The sequence below is a fragment of the Cricetulus griseus genome, chromosome 8, assembly GCF_003668045.3.
Source record: "Cricetulus griseus strain 17A/GY chromosome 8, alternate assembly CriGri-PICRH-1.0, whole genome shotgun sequence".
NCBI lineage: Eukaryota > Metazoa > Chordata > Mammalia > Rodentia > Cricetidae > Cricetulus > Cricetulus griseus.
Genome location: NC_048601.1, coordinates 96144965 through 96170207, shown reverse-complemented (window position 1 = coordinate 96170207; position 25243 = coordinate 96144965). Strand labels below are relative to the sequence as shown.

Genomic DNA, 25243 nt, shown 5'->3' with positions numbered 1-25243 from the left:
CCAAAGACCAGCCGGATGGTTTAAGCAGTAAGGGCCACCAAGCCTGACTACCTGAGTTTGATCCCTGGGACCCATATGTAGAAGAGAATTGACTCTTGAGTATCGTCCTCTAGCTCCACATGCATTCAGGGGCATGTGGACCCCACCCACCTGCAATAAGTAAATTAATGTTCAAAAAATAAAAACAGCCACAATAAGGAAACACAGTAAGACTGGAATTAGAAGCCAAGCATAACCATTACTTGCAGGCAATGCAACGGTCTGCAGATGGGGCTCAATGGGTAAAAATGCTTCCTGAGTTTGGATCCCCAAGTAAAGGAGACTTATGTATCCAGGAATCCCAGTGCTGGGAAGGTAGAAACAGGCGTTCACTGGCTGGCCAGCCTAGCAGAGTTCGTGAGCTCTAAGTTAAGTGAGAGATCCCATGTCAAAAATTACATGGAGAGCAACGAACAAAGACAAGCAACCTCAGCCTCTGGCCTCCACACGCAGGCATGCGCATGTGTACATGCTTACATGAATAAGTACATACACCACAAACATGGGGGGGGGTCTATCCACAGACTGTTTTTGCTGGATGCAAAAACAAATTACAAACCTCAAGAACGTTACTGTGATTTATTTTATCGTAAATTATGCACATAAATCTGTATTTATATTTGGGTATGTGCAGATGACCACATAGTCCAGAAGAGGGCATAGGATCGATTCCCTGGAGCTAGAGCTGCAGGTGATTGCGAGCTGCCTAACATGAGGCTGGAACTGAAGCCAGATCCTCTGGAAGAGCAGCACTCACTCTCAGCAGCTCCAACACAAGAGTGTTCTTGTGTGCCAGCAATAGCTAATCAGAAAACTCAACTTTAAAAATAAACTCACACACAAACATCAAAGTCCCTAAAAGCAAATCTAACAAGAAGCATGCAGAAGAATTTAAATAACAAGATAAAACATTCCTGGAACCCCCACAAGATATGAATGAACAATGAGACACCTATACTGCGTTCATGAAGAGGAACTGAATATTCAATTCTTATCCATGAATATAAAATTAAACGCTAAAATTTGTAACTAGCTATAAAAGAGCATTTCTAATCAAGACCTCATTGTGGTTTGTTATAATTAACTTAAACTGATTCTAAAATTTATAGTATAAAGGAAGAGCTAAATCATGCAGAAAAGAACGAAAAATCAAACTCAATAAAGAAAAATGTATGACATGGGGGTGGAACTCAGACTGCACACTGAGAGCAGAGACAGATAAGCACAGTAATGAGGCAAAATGAAGACCAAAATGTTTCCAAGCATCAAGCAGGCATGGTATCACACATCTGTAATCCTAGCACTCTGGAGGCTGAGGCAGGAGAATTAAAAGTTCTGAGCTACGGTGGTGAAATTCTGCCAAGAAAAATATTCCCAATTATAAACGTTACTTCAATGTGACAAAGAAGAGGAATATCAAATTGGAATGTACTTTTCAGTCACTGGTGCTGGGGCAACTGGCTTGTACTTGAAAATAAGATCAGCTAGCTATCATCCATACATATTCAAAACTTAACTTTAAAACGCCAAAATTCCTTTTGAGTCCTTTGGAATGGGAATGCACTTTTTAAAATAGAAGCATTACAAGCTAAAAAACATTGAAATTTTTGACTCTATCAAAATTTAAAATTTCTAGATGGCAAAAAAAATATCAATTTAAAAATGTCACAGTGTGCTAGGAATGTAGCTCAGTGTTTCATACACACAAGGTTTGAGCCCAGTGCCACAAAAAATAAACAAATGATCACAAAATACGAAATGATATCTGTAACAAGTCAGTACATGATACCTAGGGTCCCCGTGACACCAAAAATTATCAAAAACTGCAGTTTTAAAAATGGACCAAAACACGGAGAGGTACTGAATGATGCTCAGCTTTACTGCTAACCAGCATAATTTCACATTCACTGAACCTGAGGTTAACGGTGAGAAAGGAGACCCTCACTCATGTTGCCCGAGGCTGAGGTCATCACAGAACTCATGAGATAGCAACCGCACAGCTACTGAGAAACCAGAGCATCTCAGATCCTTTCTTGGGGAAAAACAGTGCATGTGCGTAAGATGTTCACCACATGGTTTTGTATGAGAAAACCAGAAAATACTCATGTTTTCATTATTTTGGCTGGACATACCACCCATGTCTGTAATCCCAGGACAGGAAGGCTGAGGCAAAAGAGTTGTGAGTTTAAGGTCTGGTCTATAAAAGGAGACTAAGTTGTACATTCTCGTTAGACTCTAGCTGTAGCCCTGAATACATTAGCAGTGATAGATACTAAAAGCAACACTGAAAAGATTTTTTTTAAGATAATGCTGAAACTTTGCAGGAAATCATTTAAAAATCCACAGAGTGGTGAGCCCTTGTACATACGATGTAAAGCTGAAACACAAGACTAGAAGCCTAGACAGAAAATGTCTTCCAGAGGAAGGGGAGCAAGGAAAGAGAGGGCAAGGACTAGGAAGAAAGAGAGGAACTAAGACTCGGCCTGGAAGGAGTGGATGTGTCACCTGAGAAACTCACTTTGGGCGATCTCACAGCAGGTGAACCTATGCTATAAACATCTCCCAAGGCCTGTGTCACATGCAGGCCAGTAATTCCTTTCTAGCACACGACTGCGCGTGTCTGCTCTGACATGAAGATGGAATGTTAGCGTGCTTATTGTGAGTAGTGGTCCAGGGGTCTTTATTCTCTTCTGCATTTTATTACCCAAACCAAGTTTTTTTTCAGATTTTTTATTTGAATTAGAAACAAGATTGTTTTACATGACAACCCCAGTTCCCTCTCCCTCCCGTCCTCCCCTACCACCCCCCAACTAAAACCCTACCTATCACAACCCTTTCTTCTATTCTTCCCCAGACTCAACCTTTCTGCTCCCTCATGACCTCTGCATCCTTCCTCTTCTTCCCTTCTCATTCTCTGTAGCTCCCTCCCCCTCTTCCCGTGCTCTCAATTTGCTCAGGGGATCTTGACCCTTTCCCCTTCTCCAGGGGACCAAGTATGTCTCTCTTAGGGTCCTCCTTGCCAAACCAAATTTTTAAAGCTGTATTTAATTAAAGAAAAAAACATGCCAGGAGTGGTGGCATGCATTTAATTTCAGCACTCAGGAAGGCAGAGACAAATAGATCTGTGTGAGGCCAGCCTGGGCTACTTAGAGAGTTCTAGGTCAGACAGGGCTACGTAGTGAGACCTGTCTCAAGAAAGAACAACAGAAAACACCACCTCCGGACCCCTTCTGCTGTCAGGCTCTCACCCAGAGCTTTCCGCCTCTCACCTAGTCACCTCCTGGCAACTTTCCTAGCATGCAATGACCACAGTCAACTCCCTTTCCCCCACCTTCCCTGTTCCACTGTCTTCTTTCTATTTCTGTGGTCACCATGCTCTCCTCAGACTGAACCTTTCAGTGGCTCCCGATAGTCCGATAGTCTCCATCAACCTCAAAACAAAAATAAGTAACAAAGAATAAACCTCCTCCAAACCAGGAGGCAAGTCTACAAGAAACTTCAACAAACAGATACAAGAACCTGGACGGATGGACTGCCAGTCTAGCCCCAGTGCCCAGGCCCTGAGGGAAGCCCTGGGAACCCTGTGAATGTGCAAAATGCAGTTCCCTAGAAAGACAGTCCAATCTTGATCACATGGCTTCTTCTCCAAACTCCAATCCCATCTCCTGACAGGCTGCAATGAGCTTCCTTTAGCTTCCACTCTACACATCTGACCTTGAGCCCCTGGGGATCACAGTCTTGCTCCAGCCCCCAACACACATCCTCCCTCCCTCCCTCCCTCTGACCCCTTTCCTGTCCATCTTTCCTTCTCCTTCCTTCTCTCTCTCCTGCACTATGGGACACAGGTCTGCTACATGCTGGGCAAGTTCTAGGGCTTAGCTCCAGATCCAGCTCTCCTGAAGCCACTTCAGCACGCACATCCTCGAACTTGTCCTGTAAATTAGACCTCTGCAAACAGAAAAACAGCTCCACTCAGCACTGAGACAAGCAGCCGGTCAGTCCCCCAGGGTAACTGAAGCCCTGCACCTATCTACACACCCTCGCAGCTGCCCTAAAATCTTCAACTTCCTGCAACTCTCCCCTAAGAATTTCAGCCAACAGTATCACCATTCTTGGGGCTGGAGAGAAGGCTCAGTGGTTAAGAGATCATCCTACTGCTGCAGAGGACTTGAATCTGTCTCCTAGAACCCATCTCAAGTGGTTCCGGCTGCCCAAAACTCGAGCTCCAAGGGACTTCATGTACTCTCCTGAACGCTGCAGGCTTCTGTACTCCCTAGTACACAAATCCACCCGTGTGCGCGTGCATGCACACGCACACACACACACACACACACACACACACACTACAAAATAAACTGATGGGGATAAGGAGATGGCTCAGCAATTAAGAACATGTCCTGTTTTCCAGAGAACCTGGGTTCAATTCCCAGCACCTGCATTGTGGCTCAAAACCACCTGTAACTCCAGTTCCTGAGAATCCAATACCCTTCTGCAGGCACTGCAAACATGGTACAAGATATACATGCAGGCAAAATACCCATACACACAAAAATAAATAAGTAAAAATTAAATAAGTTTAAAAAAGATAAGACAAATGTTTCTTTTTTTTTTTTAATATTGCCGTCTTTTACTCCCTGTCCTTTGACACTGTATTGTCTTCTAGCTTTTGACACTGCTAAGGTTCTGTCAGCCCCAGTCTGAGAGCTCCCCTGTCTCCTGACAGTGAATCCTACTAATGACAGCCTTCGATCCCCTCTATGAACGCTGACAGGTTAAGTGGTGCAGCCAACTCAGTACTGTTGAGTTTTAGATGGCAGCATAGCAAAGCAAAGGGGACATGGTCAGTTCTTTTTAGCTGACATACTTAACAAGGTTAAAAATCTAATCTCTGCTTTCAAAACCCAGAAAGTCCAATTTGTCAACCTAGCATGAAATGATCATTCATCCTAATAAAATTCACAGTGACTGATCACCGTACAGATGTCAAATGTCATGGACCCAACTATGCCTCCACAAAATGAAGCCCCAACTTCCAACATGACTGAATTTGGAGACAGGACTTTTATGGACATCAGTGAATGTTAAAAGGTCATGAGGGCAGGGTCCTAATGTAATTACAGTGGTGGCCTTACAAAAAGAGCCACCAGTTCTCACATAGAGAAAAGACAACGTGGAGACACAATGGGAAAGAAGACAGCTTCTCTGTGAGCCCAGCAAAAAAACATTTCACCAGACACCAACTGTGGCAGCGCCTTGAACTTGGACTCTGGGCTTTCAGACTGTGTTACAGCTCTGTTGAGTAATGTCTGGTATCTATCAGGGAGCCTTTCCAGACAAATATTACACTTTATGAATTTAAATGAGGACACGGCAGAGCAGTAACAACATCAGCAGGGATAGCCCACGTGAGGCATCATCACTCCCCGAAGAAGGCCAGAGCTGTGCAGGCCACTGGAGCTTGTGGCCTACATCCCCTCAAAGAATCTGGAGTACATTATCTAGCGATCTGATGCTCACACAGCCACAAAAAGGCTTGGGCCTTGACCTGAATATAATCTACACAAGCTCTCCTCCATTAATGTCCAAGCTGGGTCCTAGGATCTCAGCAAGGGCACATGGGAAGCCATGTTTCCAGTTGGTGTTGGGTTCATTCAGCTTTTGCTTGGGCAAACTGTCTCTGGGATTCAAACCAGAGAATTCTACCTCTAAAGCCCAACCAGCCCCTGAAGAGACTTCCACTGACAATAAAGAACAGGTAGGATGGACAACATATGACACCTAAGTGTGTCGCCCTTTGCTGACAAAAGTTAAACACAACACAACACTTCTGAACAGTAAGAGCAGTCAGTAGACCTCCACTGCCACTAAAAAAAAAGTCTTGCAACAGTGATGGGTGCCAGTGAAACTGTGTATCCTCACAACCACAGCTCAACCTTGATGAACCAAAGTGACTGTTCTAGGCAGTAGGGACACTTCCTGTACAGTGAAAGGCCCCTGGTAGCTTCCCAAGGTAAAACCAGAAAGCCAGTGACAAAGAAAGGAATCAAGGACAGAGCGTTGCTAAGGGAGTTCAGGTCATGGCCTCCTCCTACAGCAACATTCAAAACAGGCAACCCTTCCCAGGAATTGGAGTGATGGTCTAAAAGAAGACTAAAAACATTCAAACACCTTGATACACAGAACTGGAATGCTTTAAAATGCTGAGAAACACAAGCCTTTAGAACCCAAGGAAGAGCTTTACTTACATGACGGAATAATGAACTGAGGCTCAGTGTTGCCTGCGTAGCCAAGCTTGGTATACCTAAAAGCACAAAGTCATCAACACAGGTTTAGATGGCAATGCTCCCAACCACATCCCACTCATGTCTTTCATTAAAAGCACACCAAGCCCTGAAACACCAAGCTTAGAATATTCCCTTGAAATAAAAAATAGAGAGAGATACAAACTGTGCTCACTGAGAATCATGTCAAAGTAGAGTTGCAAAGCTTACAGTATCAGCTTGTTTGTGCCACAACAGAAACGTGACTGATACTCGTGTCTGTCTCTCTGTCCCTCCTGACTCTCACAGCGCTCTCATTCTCTTCTCACCGTCACAAGAACACAAAGAAAATACAATTATCAAAGTTTTACAGATAGGAAAACCAGAGCCCTGGAAAGCTAAGCTGCCCAGACTAAAGAGCTAGTGAAATGCAGAAAAGGAGCCCTAGCCTAACTATATGGATAACTCCAGTGCAGGCTTTTCCAAACTTCTGAACCTTTGGAGCATTAGAGATTCATTATGTAATTTCCTTGAAATACCATGGCATATGTCTAGACGAAGCCCCTGCCATCTGAGGTTCATCCGACAGGAGCATCTCTCTACCATGTCACTTCAGAAGAAGCCCACTTTCTGTCAAGATACTCTGGTAGATTCCAAAAGACTTTACAAAAACAAATGCCAACATACTGCTTTCTGTTCCAAAAGCATTTGATAATCTCCTAAATATAAAGGGGGAGGGTGAAACATCACTCAGACCATCTGTTGGAAGGGTACCCGGAAACGCATCTCAGGAGCTGAGGACCAGCGCCCCGCCCTCAGCAGGGATGTTCACAGCAGTCAGCACAACCAGTCTTTGCTTATAGGGCTAAAACATAAAACACTTCCCAGGACTGGAAAGGAACAATGAATTTCTTCTCATTTACAAATTGTTTCAAGATGTTTGATGTTAAATGCTTTCATTTGATATTTCTAAATTCTTGTACTTTTATGTTTTTTTTAAATATACTTTACTATATGCTGGATTTGGTACTTTTGAAAGCACAGTGAGTAAAACAAGCAAGCTGGCTGCACTTGTATCATACCTATTTCCCATCTTCTACAGGTGTAAGTTCTTCATACCACAGGAGAGGGCAAGGCCAGATTCAGACTCCTAGGCCCTACAAGACAAGACCTGACTGAAGCCCCTACCAGTCTACACACTTCAGATCTGGGAAAAGAAATTAATAACCAAGTGGATGCACAGTCTCTCACATAGGGGGTCACAGGCCCACGGGAGAGGGAGTGTCTAGGCCAACCCAGAGCCTGGAAACCAACACAGACTGTATTTGAGAATCCAAGACCAGAGCAGCATGGTATCACAGCCTGTAATCCTAGCACTAGGCAGGCTGAGGCAGGAAAACACCCAGATCAAGACCAGCTACATAGTGACAGACTCAAAGACAAACAAATATGTCAGCTCATGCCTAACATGACCATCATTCTGGAGATATGCTCCAATGAACTGAGTTACTGGCCCAAGGCTAAAAAGCTTACAGAACTAATAAGCAGACCAGAAATCACTAAATCATGAGGCCTAATTATGTTTTTTTAACAAGTTATGTCATCCATTGCCACCTACTCTACAAAACTATACCACTGCACTTAAGTCTCTTAAATAAATCCATTCTTTCCCTCTGTTAGCTTGTGAGTTCCTGGTGTTTATGGCCCTATCTCTGCTCCCTGGGACAGTATCTGGGGCATGTAGCAGAATTTCCTAGGTACCTACTGATTGCATTCTTGCCAGATGTTGAGCTACTGGGAGCAGGACTGATGTTTAACAGGAAGATGCTGAAGGTCAGGGGAAGAAAAAGTGATAAAACCAGAAAAAAAAAAATCAGACTCTAATAGGAAGTACTCTTCAGATGAGGAATGATCTGCTACGTGGAATGGGTTCAAATTATGTCGATATGTAGGCACTTACTAATATTAGATGTTAAGTATCACTCATGTTTGATCTTTTTTAATCAAGTGTTTTTGTTGTTGTTAGTTAAGACTATGCCCTTTCATAATGGTGCACGCCTTAATCCCAGCACCTGGGAGGCAGAGACAGGAAGATCTCTGTGAGTTCCAGGCCAGCCTGGTCTACAGAGCAGGTTCCTGGACAACCAGAGCTATAGTGAGACTCAAAACAAAATCAAACAAACAAAACAGATCATGTCCTTTTGCACTGGGTTCAAATCCTACCTCTGCGATTTGCCAAATCTGACTACTTCACCTCTCTGCATGTTGATTTCCATACCCCCTTCAGTATAGTTGGGGCAATAAATGGAGATAACATACACAAAAATGGTACAGTGTCATGCTTGTAAGTTTCATTTATTATTTTACTATCATTTTTCTAGATGTTTGAAGTATATCTCTACTTATCATTTGAAAGGCAGTCAGACTTATGAGCCTGGCACATGGGAGGTAGAGGCAGAAAGAGTGACAGCTCCTGAAGCACAACAAATTTGGGACCAGCCTGGACTACATGAGACCCCTCAGGAAAAAAAAAATGTGTTTTTTTTTCTTTAAAGTATTAATTGTTACGTTTTTTAATGTACTTTGTCAACATAGTATGCTTCAGCAAAAATATTTTTTTAATGTTTCATTTTTTAAAAATGTACTTTGCCTTAAGCCACAATGGCCACTCTTTGTACCAGAGTCAGTCTGCCTTGAGGACTGGTGGGGATGAAATGGCCCTTAATGGTGACTCTAGTGGACACCAGATAACCCTCAGCAGCTCCACCCTATCTCCCTGCCACAGTGTTCTTCCCCAAACCCTAACCAATGCCACGGCAAGGAGAGGTGAGCCTAGAGAAGTGGATGGGAACTCTATAACCTACTGCTCCACCTCAACCAAAACTGTCACTGCCATTCAGAACGTCCGGAGAGACACTCTGACTGACCCACACATCCATCAGCACCTGTCTCCCACAGTGCTGGGAAAGCTCCCTAAGCGTCTGTAGCATTATGCAGTCATTTTCACGCCTGAGGCAAACTACTTAAGGTATATACTACATCTTTACATGCCTAACTGTGAGACTCTTTCCTACCCTCCATGGAATGGGCGCTGGGGGGGTCCCGCTGGCAAGGACACAGACTATAATCACATTGCAACAATTAAATGTCTTTCAGATTTCCTGTATTGTTCTCTATAAAGTATTAAATGTCTTTGAATTTCATTACTTCAAATAATCACGATATAAGGAATATCTAATGCAATTTTTTTGGTTTTTTGTTTTGTTTTGTTTTGTTTTTTCAAGACAGGGTCTCTCTGTGTAGCTTTGGAGCCTATCCTGGCACTCACTCTGGAGACCAGGCTGGCCTTGAACTCACAGAGATCCGCCTGCCTCTGCCTCCTGAGTGCTGGGATTAAAGGTGTGCGCCACCATGCCCAGCTCTAATACAAACTTTCAAATTCAAAATTTTAATAAATTCTCTATCAATATATGCTCCCACCACTTCTCTGAGAACCTATGAATTATAGCTGCCTATCTCCAAACACTTTCCAGAACCTGCTCCCTCCAAACAATCAACAAGTAAAACCCAATCAATAAGTCTGGAAAGTTCCCATTTACAAGCCAAGTTTCCCATGGTTATTAGTTTACTGACTAGAGTCTGTGTAGCTCACACTGTTGAGTCACCTGAAAAACAGAGAGAAGGGAAACAACCCAAAGATCTTGGTCCTCCCAATGTCTATTAAAAACACGACTTCCAATTGAATCTCATAAGCAAGTTTAAGACCATCTGAGCAGGCACCTGGAAAGTACCAGTCGCCCATGACAAAAACCTACCATACAACTAACTCCCCGGGCCAGAGCAAGACTCTCCAGAAAGAGCCTGGCATCTGCATTTTAATATCCTATTCCCTTTGCTCCCAAGGGTTCTGTCAGTCAGCCTAGAACTAATTGCCAGACCTAACCTACTTCACACACATTAATCTTTCTCCCATGACTTAGATGCAGTCTCCAAAAGAATTTAGTGTCTACCAACCAATTTTTTATAAACTCTTTCCACACTGATATTAATGTTTGCTTGTATAAATTGATGATTTCCTCACTGTTGTTTATCTTGAATTATAGTCATGAGTCACTTAGCAGGGATACATACTAAGAATGCACTATCAGATGACTTTGTCATGACTGTGTGAATATCATGGACCATATTTACACACTCATCACTAAGGTAGCTATTGCCTCACACACTGACATAAGCCTTGGAACCACCAACCGGCATGCAGTGCAATGAAATGTACATCCCCTAAACTGTAATTAGTGAAACAGGCTAAGTGATCACATCTACCACAGCTTTTCCTTAAGGCTGCCTTCATTTTGTTTCTACTTTGAAAGTCACCCTTATTGAATTCTGTGTTTTTTCTCTGGTGCCACATGTGTTTTGAATCCCATGGGAAGAACTATGCTAACCAGGTTTTCCCAAACATGCTGCAAGCATGTAAGACCATTAACTTTCACTGGAAAAAAATGGACCAAGCCTATAATCAGCACTTAGATGGCCAAGGCAGGAAGACTGACTTGGGTTTGAGGCTAGCCTGGGCTACAAAGTAAGTTACAGACCAGACTTAAAGTGAGACCCTGACTCAATAAAATAAAAATAAAAAAAGAAGGAAGGAAGGAAGGAAAAATTATTAATTTTTGTATTAAAAACCCTTGGTTCTGTGTTTTAATACTTCCTTTCAAAAGCCAGCCAGAATGGCAGAGACAGACATCATTGTCAAAATCACATAAACTAACTTGTCTATACTCACTTAATATGACCTTCCACATTCCCTGACCTGAGAGCACCTGCATGGAAGTCTGCAGAGACAGAAGGGGAAACTTAGGGGTGCACACCCTCAACAGTGGTGTGAAACACCACCAGTGTCACACTTGTGCTTGCTGAAAGAATGTGGGCTCCAGGTTCAAAATCAAACGTATTCACTTAGGGGCTGGCATGGTGGCACACACCTTTAGTCCCAGCATGCAGATGGCAGAGGCAGTCAAGATCTTGGGAGTTGTAGGCCAGTCTGATGCACATGGTGAGTTCCAAGCCAGCAAGGTCTACATAATGAGACCATGTCTCAGAGAGAGAGAGAGAGAAACATCCACCAAGGCCTCACTCCCTCTCCTGCTCCCAACCCTGCTTTCTATTCTAGTCCTTCCCACACCTCCTCCCTAACTACACTGTATCCTTATCTGCCCCACACAGTTTTAACAGTCCTAGGACAGACTCCCTCCTCCCCTGAAATGCCACTATCTCTCAACAGCACATGGAGACTTAATTCTGCTAAGTCAGGAGAATTAGCTGACTGAACATGCTTCTATATAATCCAAATTCCTCCTACAACCATGTGTCTTGAGCAGAAGGTGACAATGTAAGCTCATTATTTCATGTTCCAAAGTGGAAATGTTAAATCTTAGAACTATTTCCATCTTTATATGGTGCTCTGAAACTGTACCCTGCAGAAGGTTCTTTTGAGTGAGACCCTAGTAAAGTCCTGTCTCAGCCCCTGCATCTCAACCAGAACTGCCTTAATGCCCCTGCGATTTCACAGAAAACTGTTAGCTGATCTGAATGGGAGAGTTTTTAAATGACACCTAAGTCTGTACTTAGGTGTACACTGTACACTGGAAGCACACAATATTTTTAAATGTTCCTCGGGTTACTTTATAGAAAACTACAGTGTCAGTTTATGGAATAAAGAGTGCTGTATGTTCAAATTTATTAATTTTACCTAAATATATTTGTTTTGTTTTTCAAGATAGGGTCTTATTATGTAGCTGTGGCTGTCCTAGAACTCACTATGTAGTCAAAGCTGGCCTTGAACTCACGAAGATCTACCTGCCTTTACATCTTAAATGCTGAGATTAAAGGTGTGCCCCACCAAACCTGGTTTAATCTTTTCATCTGCTTATTCTGCCTTTACACTTTAAGTTACTTGTATATTTCTCCTCCCAAATGCTTATTTTCCTCCCTCCATGGTATTTTGGTAAATGAAACACAATGAAGGACTGCTCACTTGTGGATTCTTGATATTATAATATTGTATAATCTTTTAATCATTAAAGCAGTATTTTAACTCTTTGACTGGTGATATAAACATGAGCTAACTTCATTCTTCCCCCAAGTTCCCTAGAACCAAAGAAAAATGACTTTTTAAGTCTGTATGAGGGGTTGGAGAGATGGCTCAGCAGGAAGTGCACTTGCTGCCCAGCACCCGAAGGTGGCTCACACCGTGGTGGCTTGAATGGAAATAGTTCCCATAGGCTTCTAAGGAAGTGTGGCGGGTTGGAGGAATTGTGCCGCTAAGGGTGGGCTTTCAGGTTTCAAATGCTCAAACCAGGCCCAGTGTGGCTCCCCTGCTGGGGTTCAGGGTGTGGAACTCCCAGCTCCCTCTCCAGCACTGTGTCTGTCTGCACACAGCCATGCTTCCCACCATGACGATAATGGTGGGAACCTCCAAACCCGTAAACCAGCCCCAATTAAATGCTTTCCTCACTAAATGGTGTCCCTTGGCAGTAACAGAAACCCTAACTAAGACAGCAACCATCTGTAACTCTAGTTGGAGGAGATCCGATGCCTTCATCTGACCTTCCTGGACAGCAAGCATGCATGTAGCACACAGACATATGTGTAGACAAAATACTTGTACACATAAAATAAAATGAGTAAGTCTAATTTTAAATTTTGTTTTAATCTGTATGATGCCACAAAGAGAGAAGAAACATTAGCAAAATCTTGCCCTGGAAAGCTGGTGATCAACTTTGGCCATTAAGAAAGAATAGTGTTTTAGATAAGAACAGCCCGCACAGGTTCATAGGCCTGAATGCTTAGTCATTGGGGAGTGTCACTGCTTGAGAAGAATAGGCACTGTGGCCTTGTTGGGAGAGGTGGTAATAATAATCCTTCCCCACACTGTGAATATGTATTACTCTCATTGGTTTAATAAAGAGCTGAGTGGCCAATAGTGAGACAGAAAGAGGGTATGCAGGACAGCCAAACTGAGAGGATGCCCGGGAAGATGGGCGGGGTCTTGAGGAGTCACCAGCCAGACACAGAGGAAGCAGGAGATGAGCATGCCATGTTGAAAAAAGGTACCAACATATGGTAAATGTAGATAAGAAATATGGGCTAATTTAAGGTGTAAGAGACACTTAGCAACAAGCCTAAGCTATAGGATGAGTATTTATGATTAATAATATTTATATTATTAATAATAAGTCTCTGTGTGGGTATTTGGGAGCCAGCTGGTGAGACAGAGCTGACTGACGGTCCTGGCAAAAAAAAAAAAAAAAAAAACAACTCCACCTACAGGGGCTTTGGGGTTTCAAAAGCTCAAGCCAGGCCCAGTGGCTCTCTCTTCCTGCTGCTTGCGTATCAGGATGCAGAAGGCTCAGCTACCTCTCCTGCACCACGTCTACCTGCAGCCCCCATGCTCCCCACAAAGATGATAATGGACTGAGCCTGTGAAACTGTCAGCAAGCCCTGTTAAATGGTTTCTTTTATAAAATCTGCCTTGATCATGGTGTCTCTTCACAGTGATAGACCACCTTCTACAGAAGGCTAGCAGCACAAAAACCGCAGAGCAGAGCCGCTTACATCTCACATGCTCAGCAGCTCTGACCTCAGCAAACACCCAAATACCCAAGAACCTAGGGAACAATGATGCACTGGGCTGTTTTTGTATGTGGGCCTTGGTGAGAACACTTCCCCATGTCAATGCCTGCTACTCTCTGTCTGCAATGTTATTCTCTGCAGTGTAGCATTCTCTCAAAGCTTTAGCTTTGCATTCAAATAGTATCCCTGCCTCTTGTAGTCTGAACTTGTCAATTTTTTTAAATTATCTTATTTTATGTGTATGAGTATTATGTCTGCATATATGCTTATGCATCACACATATGCCTAGTGCTCATGAAAGCCAGAAAAAGGCATCAGAGGCCCTGGAACTGGAGTTACAGACAGATGTGGGCCATCGTGTGGGTGCTGGGAATGAACCAGGTCCTTTAGAAGAGCAGCAAGGACTCTTAACCTGACCTACCACACTCACGTTTGTGTACTGGGGAGGGGAGGCTTTTTGAGACATAGTTTCTCTGTGTAACAACTCTAACTGTCCTGGAACTATCTCTGTAGACCAGGGTGGCTTTGAACTCACAATCCGCCTGCCTCTGCCTCCCAAGTGCTGGGATTAAAGGCAAGCAACACCCCACCACCCAGCTGTTTGTGTATTTTTGACCACCCTTTGCCTTTCTGAATGGTTCTGACATACAAGCAACCAACACAGTTTTAGTTTAGAAAAGAGTATTAACTTAGAGATAGTGAGTGGCTCAGTAAGAACACACACTTGCTGTCCAGTTGGGTGACCTGAATTTGATCCCCGGATCCACATAGCAGAGGGGAAAACAAGTTCCTACAGGTTGTCCTCTGACCACCTCTCGGGTACCATGGTAAACACACACACACACACACACACACACACACACACACACACACACACACACACACCTACATACGTACACACAAGTAAAATGCAATTAATTTCTATGTGTGTGGATTTATGTGTACCATGTGTGTGCAGGTGTGCTCAGAAGTTAGAAGAGGGTGCCAGGTCCCCTGGAGCTGAAGGTACAGACAGTTGTGAGCCACCTGACATGGGTAGTATATCCAAACCTGGTCCTCTGGAAGAAGAGCATGCTCTCCTAACCTGTAAGCTATCTCTAAGCCCAAATACAATTAAATTTTAATAAGAGACTGCTAATTAAATTGTTCAGCCAATGTCAGATGAGTTCACCGTGGGCAACAGACTTAAGTCTTACCTTTGATTTAATCGTTATGCTGCTCATTGCCATTGCCTTTCTTTTCTGTTTTGTTCCATGTTTGTGTGTGTGCAGGTGTGTGAGAATACTGGGGTTCAAAACCAGGGATTCGCATATACTAAAACAGACTCCACACCACTGTGTTAGATGTGCAGTCTCTGAAATGATCTATTCTCATTTGGCTATTTTTCTTCCTCCCAATTTGCCAATTTCAAAGGTATATACACAAAGTCAGTGGCAGGTGTAACAGGAGCCTTCTCAACTGACCAAAGTCAAAACTCAGTCCCCCCGACACATCATGAAGGATGAAACATGTAGCCGCTCCTGTCCACACTTCCCTGCCCCAGGTCTTAATCGAGTTCTTCGTTACATTGGCCTTTCGGGGATTTTTGCAGTCCTGTTATCTTTTTTATGTTGACACTTTTTTAATGTTCTTCATTAGTATGTGTTATACATGAGTTTCGCTATGACATTTTCATACTTGTACATTAATGTATTTAGTTATTCGTCACCCGAATTACCCTCCAATCCCCCGCCCACTCCCACTAATTATCTTCCTCGTCCCATATGCTGATCCTGTCAGTGTTTATACCGTTTTTAAAGGTGGTATTTTCACACTTCAGTGCCTCCATTTGTAGAAACCTCATTGGTTCCTTTTCCACTGGCTGGGTTAGTGCTACTCGCAGGCTCTCCAGTGAGGTTTGTGAATGTTACGATTCCTGAGCTTTTGCACATTTGAGAATGTCATTATGCTGCACTTTAATGACATTTCAATCAGATCACATTGTCACTCCAGCACATTGCCCCGCCACCTTCCGGCAAGTTACACTGCTCAGAAGTTCACACTAAGCTGGTTTTACAGCTCCCATTATAGGTGGCCATCTGCACATAAGCAAAGCTTTGTTGGGTGCTCCTTATGCTGCCAGTGTATTGACCTCTTCATGGTTCTCATCCCAGCTCTTCAGCAAGGACGGCGGTGCCTTTGGAGACTTGTCACTAATGGGAAGAACCTGTAGCCAGCCAGAGGTGGGCAGAAATGTCACATGTCAGTACCCCCCACAAGTGGGTGCACATTTACTGTAAACATCGTGAAATATGTATGAATTTCAGATGCTTCATCTCCATTTTTATTTGGTTTGTTCATTTTGGGAAATTCCAACACCATATGGACAACAGAGCATTAAAAACCTTTGTTCTAGAAAGGATTTATGATATATGTTTAAAAAAAAAAAGCTATGGCTGGACAGTGGTGGTGCAGGCCTTTAATCCCAATACTCAGGAGGCAGAGACAGGTGGATCTCTGAGTTTGAGGCCAGCCTGGTCTCCAGACGTGAGTTCCAGGTCAGCCAGAGATACACTGTGATACTCTGTCTATAGATAGATAGATAGATAGATAGATAGATAGATAGATAGATAGATAGATAGATTAGTAAATAGATAAAAGCTACTGGTGATTCAGGTAACTTTTCATAATGGAGCTTTTTAAGGTGGCTGTAGGGGAAGAGGAGAATGAGTGGCTTTACACTCTGACAACAAAGGTTCAAAACTACTCAAAAGGACACAGTTTAGTTTTGTTTTGTAGGGGGCCGTTTCCTGCATGCTCCATTACAATAATGGTGCCTAAAGACACCAAGATGTAAATTACTTCACAGGTGCTGGGTAATCTCCATTCCTTTGATCTCTGCCTATCCCGTGGCTCATTTGGCCTGAGGAGCTGAAGCCATTCATAGGGTAACACGTCCCAGGCGGCTGGCCAGCCTTTATAGGGATGGGTTTTCTTGGTTCAGTGTCTCCGCTCTGGTAAGCTTATGCATTAAAGCTTGTCTGCAGAAGGATCCGAGTGTCCTGCGTGTATTTCTTGCCGGCCGAGAAAATACAGCGCGCGGGACATATGGTGCCGAAACCCGGGAAGCTTAACATCACCGGCACCGCGGAGACCCCTTGGCTACAAGGCGGATTCAGAACTGCAGGGTGGTAAATTCGGAGAGGTATGTTTTTTCTGGACTTTGGCTTGGGAATGTTGCTATTGTGGGAGGTTAATATAGAGGCTTCTATGCTTTTACTAGGAGCTATTTTGACTTTTCTCACTGTTGTAGCAATCTTAAAGAAGTCCAGAATTACATATCAGAAACCGAATGTAGTGAGAGATGGGGCGCGCCTAACAATAAAATATAAGAAAAAAGGACCTCCCGGGATGTCTACTGACAAGGGAGTGTATAAGGAAAAAGGACCTCCCGGGATGTCTAGTGACAAGGGAGTGAATAATTTGTTATGAACAACAACAAATAAGAAAAAAGGACCTCCTGGGATGTCTAATGACAAGGGAGTGAATAATTTGTTAGATGATTCTATAAATAAGTTTAAAGCTTTAAATCTTGATAGCTCTGATGACTCTAAAAGCTCAAGAGATAAAGTTTTAGAGGAAACAGCTCAGCTAGATGACTCAAAACCTAGCCTCTGCCCTACAACGAAACTAGAGGCCTTGGAGCTGAGCAGCTCAGACTCTGAGATTTTAGACTCTAGCAAGGAAGCAGAGCTAGAGGAGGAGGCAGCACGATACCACCCCGATAGATATCGGCTGCCAAAAGTGAAAACAAATATGAGGCCATCGCCTATTAATCCAGCGGGTGTACTTCCATCAGCACCCCCAAAATTTGGTACCGACTCCTTTTTACCATCAGAGGAGCGGAGGAAATTACAGATGGCTTTCCCAGTCTTTGATAGGGGAAAAGGCCGTGCCTGCTATTCAACACTTCTTAAAGGCCTGGAATGCCTGGGGCTTTAAAGCCTCATAAACATTGACGCTCGGGCCAAGCGTCTCACCTCAAAACCTAAAAGGCCAAAAGGAAATGGTAAAATGGAAAGATATCTTAACTGATCTTTGGAAAGGCCCGGATCCTATTCTCATAATATCCAGGGGAGCGATATTGTGTTTTCCCACAGGATGAAGAAAATCCTCTGTGGATCCCAGAAAGACTCACCCGAAGAGCCCCTTCGGACCTTCAAAAGTCGAAACTCCACCCTCTCCCCGGGAGTTGAGAGCCGCTATTGTTATCCAGATTAACTCCTGTCCTTGGCGGAGACTAAAGGGGTGGGGGTGGGATTGTTTGATGCAGCCGTTTGCGGATTGATGTTACTTTTGGCTGGCATGTAAGCTCGAGGGCTCAAACCAAGAGAGATCGCCCAAGCGCTTCCACTGATATTTGGCTAACAATGCTTAAGCAATAGGCCGCCGGCCAGACAGCTCTTGCACACCCGAAGCCTAGGCTCATTGCACAGGGTAGAGTGTCTGGTTTGGGCAGCCCAATGAGGGATGCTGAGCAAAGGCATCGCACAGAGTTGCCTATTATGCAGGCTTCTCTGAGAGGTACGTTGACCTGCATAAGGGTTACCTGCCCCGAGCCTCCCTTTCCCAGAAAAACGGCAGAGGACAGGTCAAGAGCGCTTCGGGTCAAGCTAACAGCCTGAGGGCGACTCTTGTACGCAGTCTTAATGTTTGATTTGGGAAGGTTCAACCTCTGCCTCTATCCCTCAACATATGGGTGACCTATTTGCTTGTAAAAATATAAAGCCTTATCATTAATTAATAAAAAAAGGGGGATATGTAGGGGGCCGTTTCCTGCATGCTCCATTACAATAATGGTGCCTAAAGACACCAAGATGTAAATTACTTCACAGGCGCTGGGTAATCTCCATTCCTTTGATCTCTGCCTATCCCGTGGCTCATTTGGCCTGAGGAGCTGAAGCCATTCATAGGGTAACACGTCCCAGGCGGCTGGCCAGCCTTTATTAGGGATGGGTTTTCTTGGTTCAGTGTCTCCGCTCTGGTAAGCTTATGCATTAAAGCTTGTCTGCAGAAGGATCCGAGTGTCCTGCGTGTATTTCTTGCCGGCGAGAAAATACAGCGTGCGCGGGACATTGTTTGTTTCAAAACAGGGTTTCTCTGTGTAGCCCTGGCTGTCCTGAAACTTGCTTTGTAGACCAGGCTGGCTTCAAACTTACAGAGATACATCTGCCCCTGCTTCCCCGAGCACTGGAATTAAAGGTGTGCATCACCACTGCCCGCTTTTTTTTTTTTTAACTGTGAGTGTGTGAGAAAGAGACAATGTACACATGAGTGCAGGTGACTGAGAGGCCAGAAGAGGGCAGCAGATGCCCTGGAGCTAGAGTTGCAGGCCGCTGTGAGTGAGCCACCTCTTGTGGGTGGCTGGAACAGAACTCTGATCTTCTGGATGAGAAATAAGTGTTCTTAACCACGGAGACATCTCACCAGCAACCCACAAGACACATTCACAAAACAGAATACATTTCTTTAGGCTTGTTGATGAGTGTTCTTAACCACTGAGACATCTCATCAGCAACCCACAAGACACATTCACAAAACAGAATACATTTCTTTAGGCTTGTTGATGGCTGTGTGGTTATTAACTAGAAGTAAAAGGATTCTTTTCCTCCAAATCAAATGCCAGGAAGAAAGAGAACGGAGGATGAGTCATATCACTGCTCACTACTGAGACTCCCCTAAAGACAGAGTGACCACTAGATTACGGTGTAGCCTGAGCCAAGCACGGTGTAGATGCCTGTAGCCTAGCACTAGGGATGAAGGCAAAGGAATCACAAATCTGAGGACCTTCTGTACTACACAGTGAGTATAAGGCCCATTGGGCTGAACCCTGTCTCAAAACAAAACTCTAAAAGTGATTGAGACTGTAACTCAGTGATAGAGCCCTTTAAATTAATCCCCAGTACCAGAAAAAAATCCTAAATTTCCTCAAAATTATATATATATACATATATGTGTGTGTGTGTATGTGTGTGTGTATGTGTGCATATATATATATATATATATATATATATATATTTTTTTTTTTTTTCTTGACTGCATCTTTGCAGTAGCAGCTTCAGCGTCCGCGGTTTAGTTGCCAGCATGCAGCTCTTTGTAGGCGCCCAGGGACTACACACTCTCGAGGTGACCGGCCCAGATCAAAGCTCATATGGCCTTACTGGAAGGCATTTCCCCAGAAGATCAAGTCATGCTCGCCCGCTGGAGGATACGGCCACCCTCGGCCAGTGTGGCGTAGAGGCCCTGACTATTCTGGAAGTAGCTGCTGGTCGCATGCTGGAGGTAAAGTTCATGGTTCCCTGGCTTGTGCTGGAAAAGTGAGAGGTCAAACTCCCAAGGTGGCAAAACAGGAGAAGAAAAAGAAGAAGACAGGTTGGGCCAAACGGCAAATGCAGTATAACTGTTGCTTTGTTAACATAGTGCACACGTTTGGCAAGAAGAAGGGCCCCAATGCTAATTCCTAAGTCCTTCTGTGATTCTACACTCTAATAAAGCCACTTTGCCCAGAAAAAAAAGATACATACATATATATATATATATATATGTATGTATGTGTGTGTATGTATATATATATCAAATAAATCAAAAATACTGTGTCTCTAATTACATGTGTGTATAATTTAATTATTAAAAATAAAAATATATGTGGATATACACAGGATAATTTTATTTTTTATATTTCTATATTTTAGATTACATATGGAGAAATATATATTAGGCCAAATATATTGATCATATCATTAAATACAAATGTGTTTAATTCAGCTATCAATGATTGTAAATGAGATTAAGCAACACATTATATAAAATATTTTCATGCTAGCTAACATAGCAAAATCTAACAGTATTGTTGGCTATAAAGAACAGAACTAAAACAATTCAGAAATGACAGTGAATGGGCAAAAATACATGTAGCAAGCAAACACAATGAGAAGAAAGTAGGAATGAGGGGTTTTATATACAATGAAGCAGAATTCAGGCTGGAAAAAGGGAGGGGGAGGCTGCTTTTCCATGCTAAGACACTTCTGGAAAACACAAGTGATTCCTTAGCACCCAGTAAAGTAGCAACAACCTCCATTCAGCAGAAACTACAGAAGCCACCAGGAGAAAAAAGAAATAGTATCACCAGCACACCTTGCCACATCATTCTTTAACCCAAGACCATTTAAGTAGGTCAAAATCACCAAAAGCGTGAATACCTAGATAGCATCATGAATAAGGCAGCCAATACAGGCACATGCCTAACTCTGAACACATAGAGGTAATACTTGCTTTTCAAAAGCATTCATAAAACAACCATGGAGGAAACATGAAGCCTCAAAAACAGAAATAACATGAGCAGCATTCTTTAGACAAAACAAAACAAAAATATAATTAAAAAAAAAACCAAAGAGCAAAAAGGCTTCCTACAGGGAGTTTCTATGTACATAACAGTACACAAATTGTGTCAAGTGGGAAAGTCCGAAGCAAAACCAAGAGAAATTTCCTGAAAGTGATAACCAAAATTGCAAATCTAAGAATTCAGATAGCTAAAGACAAATCTAAGATGCACCTCTGTCAAAACTATGTACTATTAAATAGCTTTTCAATATAAGGGGGAAACTAAACAGCACACTGAAAAACAACAGAGCCAGGCATACTGTCAAGCCTTCACCAGCCTCAAAGGCTCATGGTCCTTCTGTATGAGCAGACAAACAGATCAGTACAACAAAGATGAAGTGTGGAAGAAGCAACAGCCAACATGATATAAAGTCAACATGCCAGCCACAGGCTTTGTTTTGTTTCATTAGTCATGTTGAGATACACAGGACAGCCAAAAGGAGAAAAAGAAGTTAACCCAAATGGGTCTTCTTATACCAACCTACAGAATTAACTCCATGTGAACGAGAGGTTAAATGAAAGAAAAAATATACAGGGTCTGATGTAGTTCAGGCCAGCCTTGGACCCTCTACATGGCCACAGATGACCTTAAACTTCTGCTCCTCCTGTCTCTACATTCTGCGTGCCGGGATTGTTACCATGCCTGATTATGCAATGTTGGGGATCAAACCCAAGGCCTCACACATGCTAGGGAAGCACCAAGGGAACTACATCCCTGGTCCAAATAACATTTTTAAAAATAAGATCTGGAAGCCAGGTGTGGTGGCACACATCTTTAACCCCAGCACTCGGGAGACAGAGGAAGATGGATCTCTGAGTTCCAGGCCAGCCTGATCTACAGAGTGAGTTCTAGGACAGCCAGGGCTACACAGAGAAACCTTATCTCAAAAAACAAAAAATAAATAAGATCTGTAAAAAAATAATAATAAAACCTTTTTTATTTGGCTCAAAAATCAAGAAGGAAAAGACAGATCAATGTAACTGCTTAAAATTTTGCAAAGTAAAATAAAATAAGAAAAATAAATGCATATATCATAAATGTGAAAAAAAAGGGGGGTAGGTGAACAGGCCTGAGCTCATTCCTCAGATAGGCCTGCTTGCCAGTGTGGCCTTTGGCTGGCATTTAAGAACTGACAAGACAACTCAGGAAGATTCCTACTGTTGCCTAAACTTTAGTAATGGTGGCTCATTGGCTACATGGTACAAACAACACAATTTATAAGAAGCCCTTTGGCAACTTGGGATTTTGTTGCTCTTAGTTTTTTACTTAGATATATTTTATGTGCACAGGTGTTTTGCCTGCTATGTGTCTGTGCACCACTTGTGAGCCAGGTGCCCCTGGAGGTCAGGAGAGGGAGCTGGATCCCCTGGAACTGGAGTTAGTTGTGAGTCACAGTGTGAATGCTGGGAATCCAACACAGTCCCCTGGAAAAGGAGCAGCTCCAGTGACAGCCATGGCACTCCGGGTTCAGCTGCTTCTCCTGTCAACAACCTATAGTGTGTTGTCACAATTCACTGGGAAGAATTGGGGGCACCCCATCGCTGGTACACCCCATCGCTGGCACACCCTGTCACTGGCTCACCCCGTCGCTGGTGCACCCCGTCATTGGTACACCCTGTCACTGCACAGAAGGAGCGTCCTCAGAAGTTTGCACTGCGTTTCCTGCAGATTCCTTCCCACGCTCCCTTCTGACGGTTTCTGTTCAGTGACGGATCTCCCTGGCAAATCACTGAGTGTCTGTGGAACCCCACCCCCTCACATATCCTAATATATGAAGAACTTCTAAAAATAAAACAGAAAACCAAAACCCAGAGAAAAACAGTTACAGAAATGGAGATTAGAAACACAAAAGGCTTTTAAGCATCTGAAAGATATGTAGCTCCCCCACCTAACAAATGCAAGTTAAAACTATACTGAGATAGCACTGCTTATCTTCCAGGTGGGTTAAAAAGTAATTGTGGCAACAAGCTGAGACAAGGAGTCTGCAGGCAGCAGCAACAGCTCACACGCAATTGCAGAGAGCACCCTGCTTGTCCTTCCGTCCAAAGATTCCATTCCTGGGAAATTATTCCAGAAACACACAGACACACAGTGCACAAAAAAACCACAGGTACACACACACACACACACAGACACACACACACACACACACACACACACACACAACACACAGGCACACACACATACACAGACACACACACAGAGATACACACACAGACACACACACACACACACACACACACGCACACACGCACGCGCGCGCGCACACACAGACAAATACACACACAGAGAGACACAGACACAGACACACACACACACAGACACACACACACAGACACACACACACACACAGACACATACACACAGAGACACACACACAGACACACACACATACACAGAGACACACACAGACACAGAGACACACAAATACACACACAGACACACACACGCACACATACACACACACAGACAAATACACACACAGAGAGACACAGACACAGACACACACACACACGCACATGCGCATGCACACACACACACAGACACACACAGAGACACAGACACACACACATCCACAGACACACACACAGAGACACACAGAGACACACACACAGACACACACACATACACAGACACAGAGACACACACAGACACAGAGACACACACAGACACAGACACACACACACATACACATACACAGAGACACACACACACAGACACACACACAGACACACACGCACGCACACACGCACGCACGCACGCACGCACGCACGCGCGCACACACACACACACACACACACACACACACACACGCACGCGCACACACACCCCACCCTGGCAGGCCAGCTCAGCCCACTCTCTTCTTGCTCTAGACTGCCACTTTCCTTTCCTCAGTTTTCTGCCTGCACTCTCCACTCCCAAGGAAGACAGTCTGGCCTGGTTTTCGGAGCCCCTGTGCCTCAGCTTCCTGAGACAGGAATTGTTATCTGACAGTGCATCTTTACCTCCTCACTCCACCTTTAGCCACAATCCCTTCATCCCCTACCCTACTTGTTTTTGCCTGTGTGTGTGTGTGTGTGTGTGTGTGTGTGTGTGTGTGTGTGTGTTTGTAGTGTGGGCATACTTGTGTATTCAGGAGCACAGGCCAGTGTACATGTATGAACAGCATATGAAGGCTCAGAGTGAACACTGGTTGTCTTCATCAATCAAACTCCACATTATTTGATGAGGCTAGGTCTGTTGCTGAACCCAGAGCTTGTCAAGTCTAGCTAGTCTAGGTGACCAGCTTGCCCGGGGATCCCTTGACTGTGCCTTCTGAGTGCTGACATTTCAGGTGGCTGTCATGCCTGACGTCTTCTGGATACTTGGATGCAAACTCTGGTCCTCATGCTTTCCAGGCATGCATTCTATCAAAGAGCCACCTCCCCAGCCTCCAGCCCACTTTCTCTTTTTGCCCCTTAAGTTCTACCTTCTCTTTACCTTTCTATCATTTTTATACTAGTCACTATTGTGGAGTCTTTTCTTCTTTTTCTTTCCATTTATTCCCACAATAACTAATATGTTAGTATATACAGTACAATCCATGTCTCTTTACTGCCTAAAATGACTGTCACTGAAGGGGGAAATGTTCCATAGCTAACTATGACTCCATTTTCAGAGTATTCTACCCCTAGGTGCCCCAAACACTAGTCTAACAGAAAAAAACAGCAGCTCGACGCTACTTAGAACTTGGTCCCTCCAACACATTGCATACACATTCACTGAAACAAGAAGCACAACTAAACAAATTTTTAAAGACAAACTAAGAAAAATTTCCACTAAAATCTACCAATCTCAAAGCAATGTTCATCCAATAAAAGTAAGTTACATGACATTCTAGACAAAGAAG

At 43.6% G+C, this 25243-nt stretch overlaps 1 protein-coding gene and 1 pseudogene across 1 annotated transcript in view; one reads left to right on the top strand and one right to left on the bottom strand.

Moving 5' to 3' along the window:
- Positions 1-6336, bottom strand: part of Actr3b (actin related protein 3B) — a 53408-nt gene extending 47072 nt beyond the window's left edge. Inside the window, exon 1 of the mRNA XM_035448984.1 lies at positions 6285-6336. The gene's annotated coding sequence lies outside the window, so the exon portion shown is untranslated. The remainder of the gene's footprint in view (positions 1-6284) is intronic.
- Positions 6337-20054: 13718 nt separating this feature from the next.
- Positions 20055-20437, top strand: LOC113836958 (annotated as a pseudogene).
- The last annotated feature ends 4806 nt before the right edge of the window (positions 20438-25243 follow it).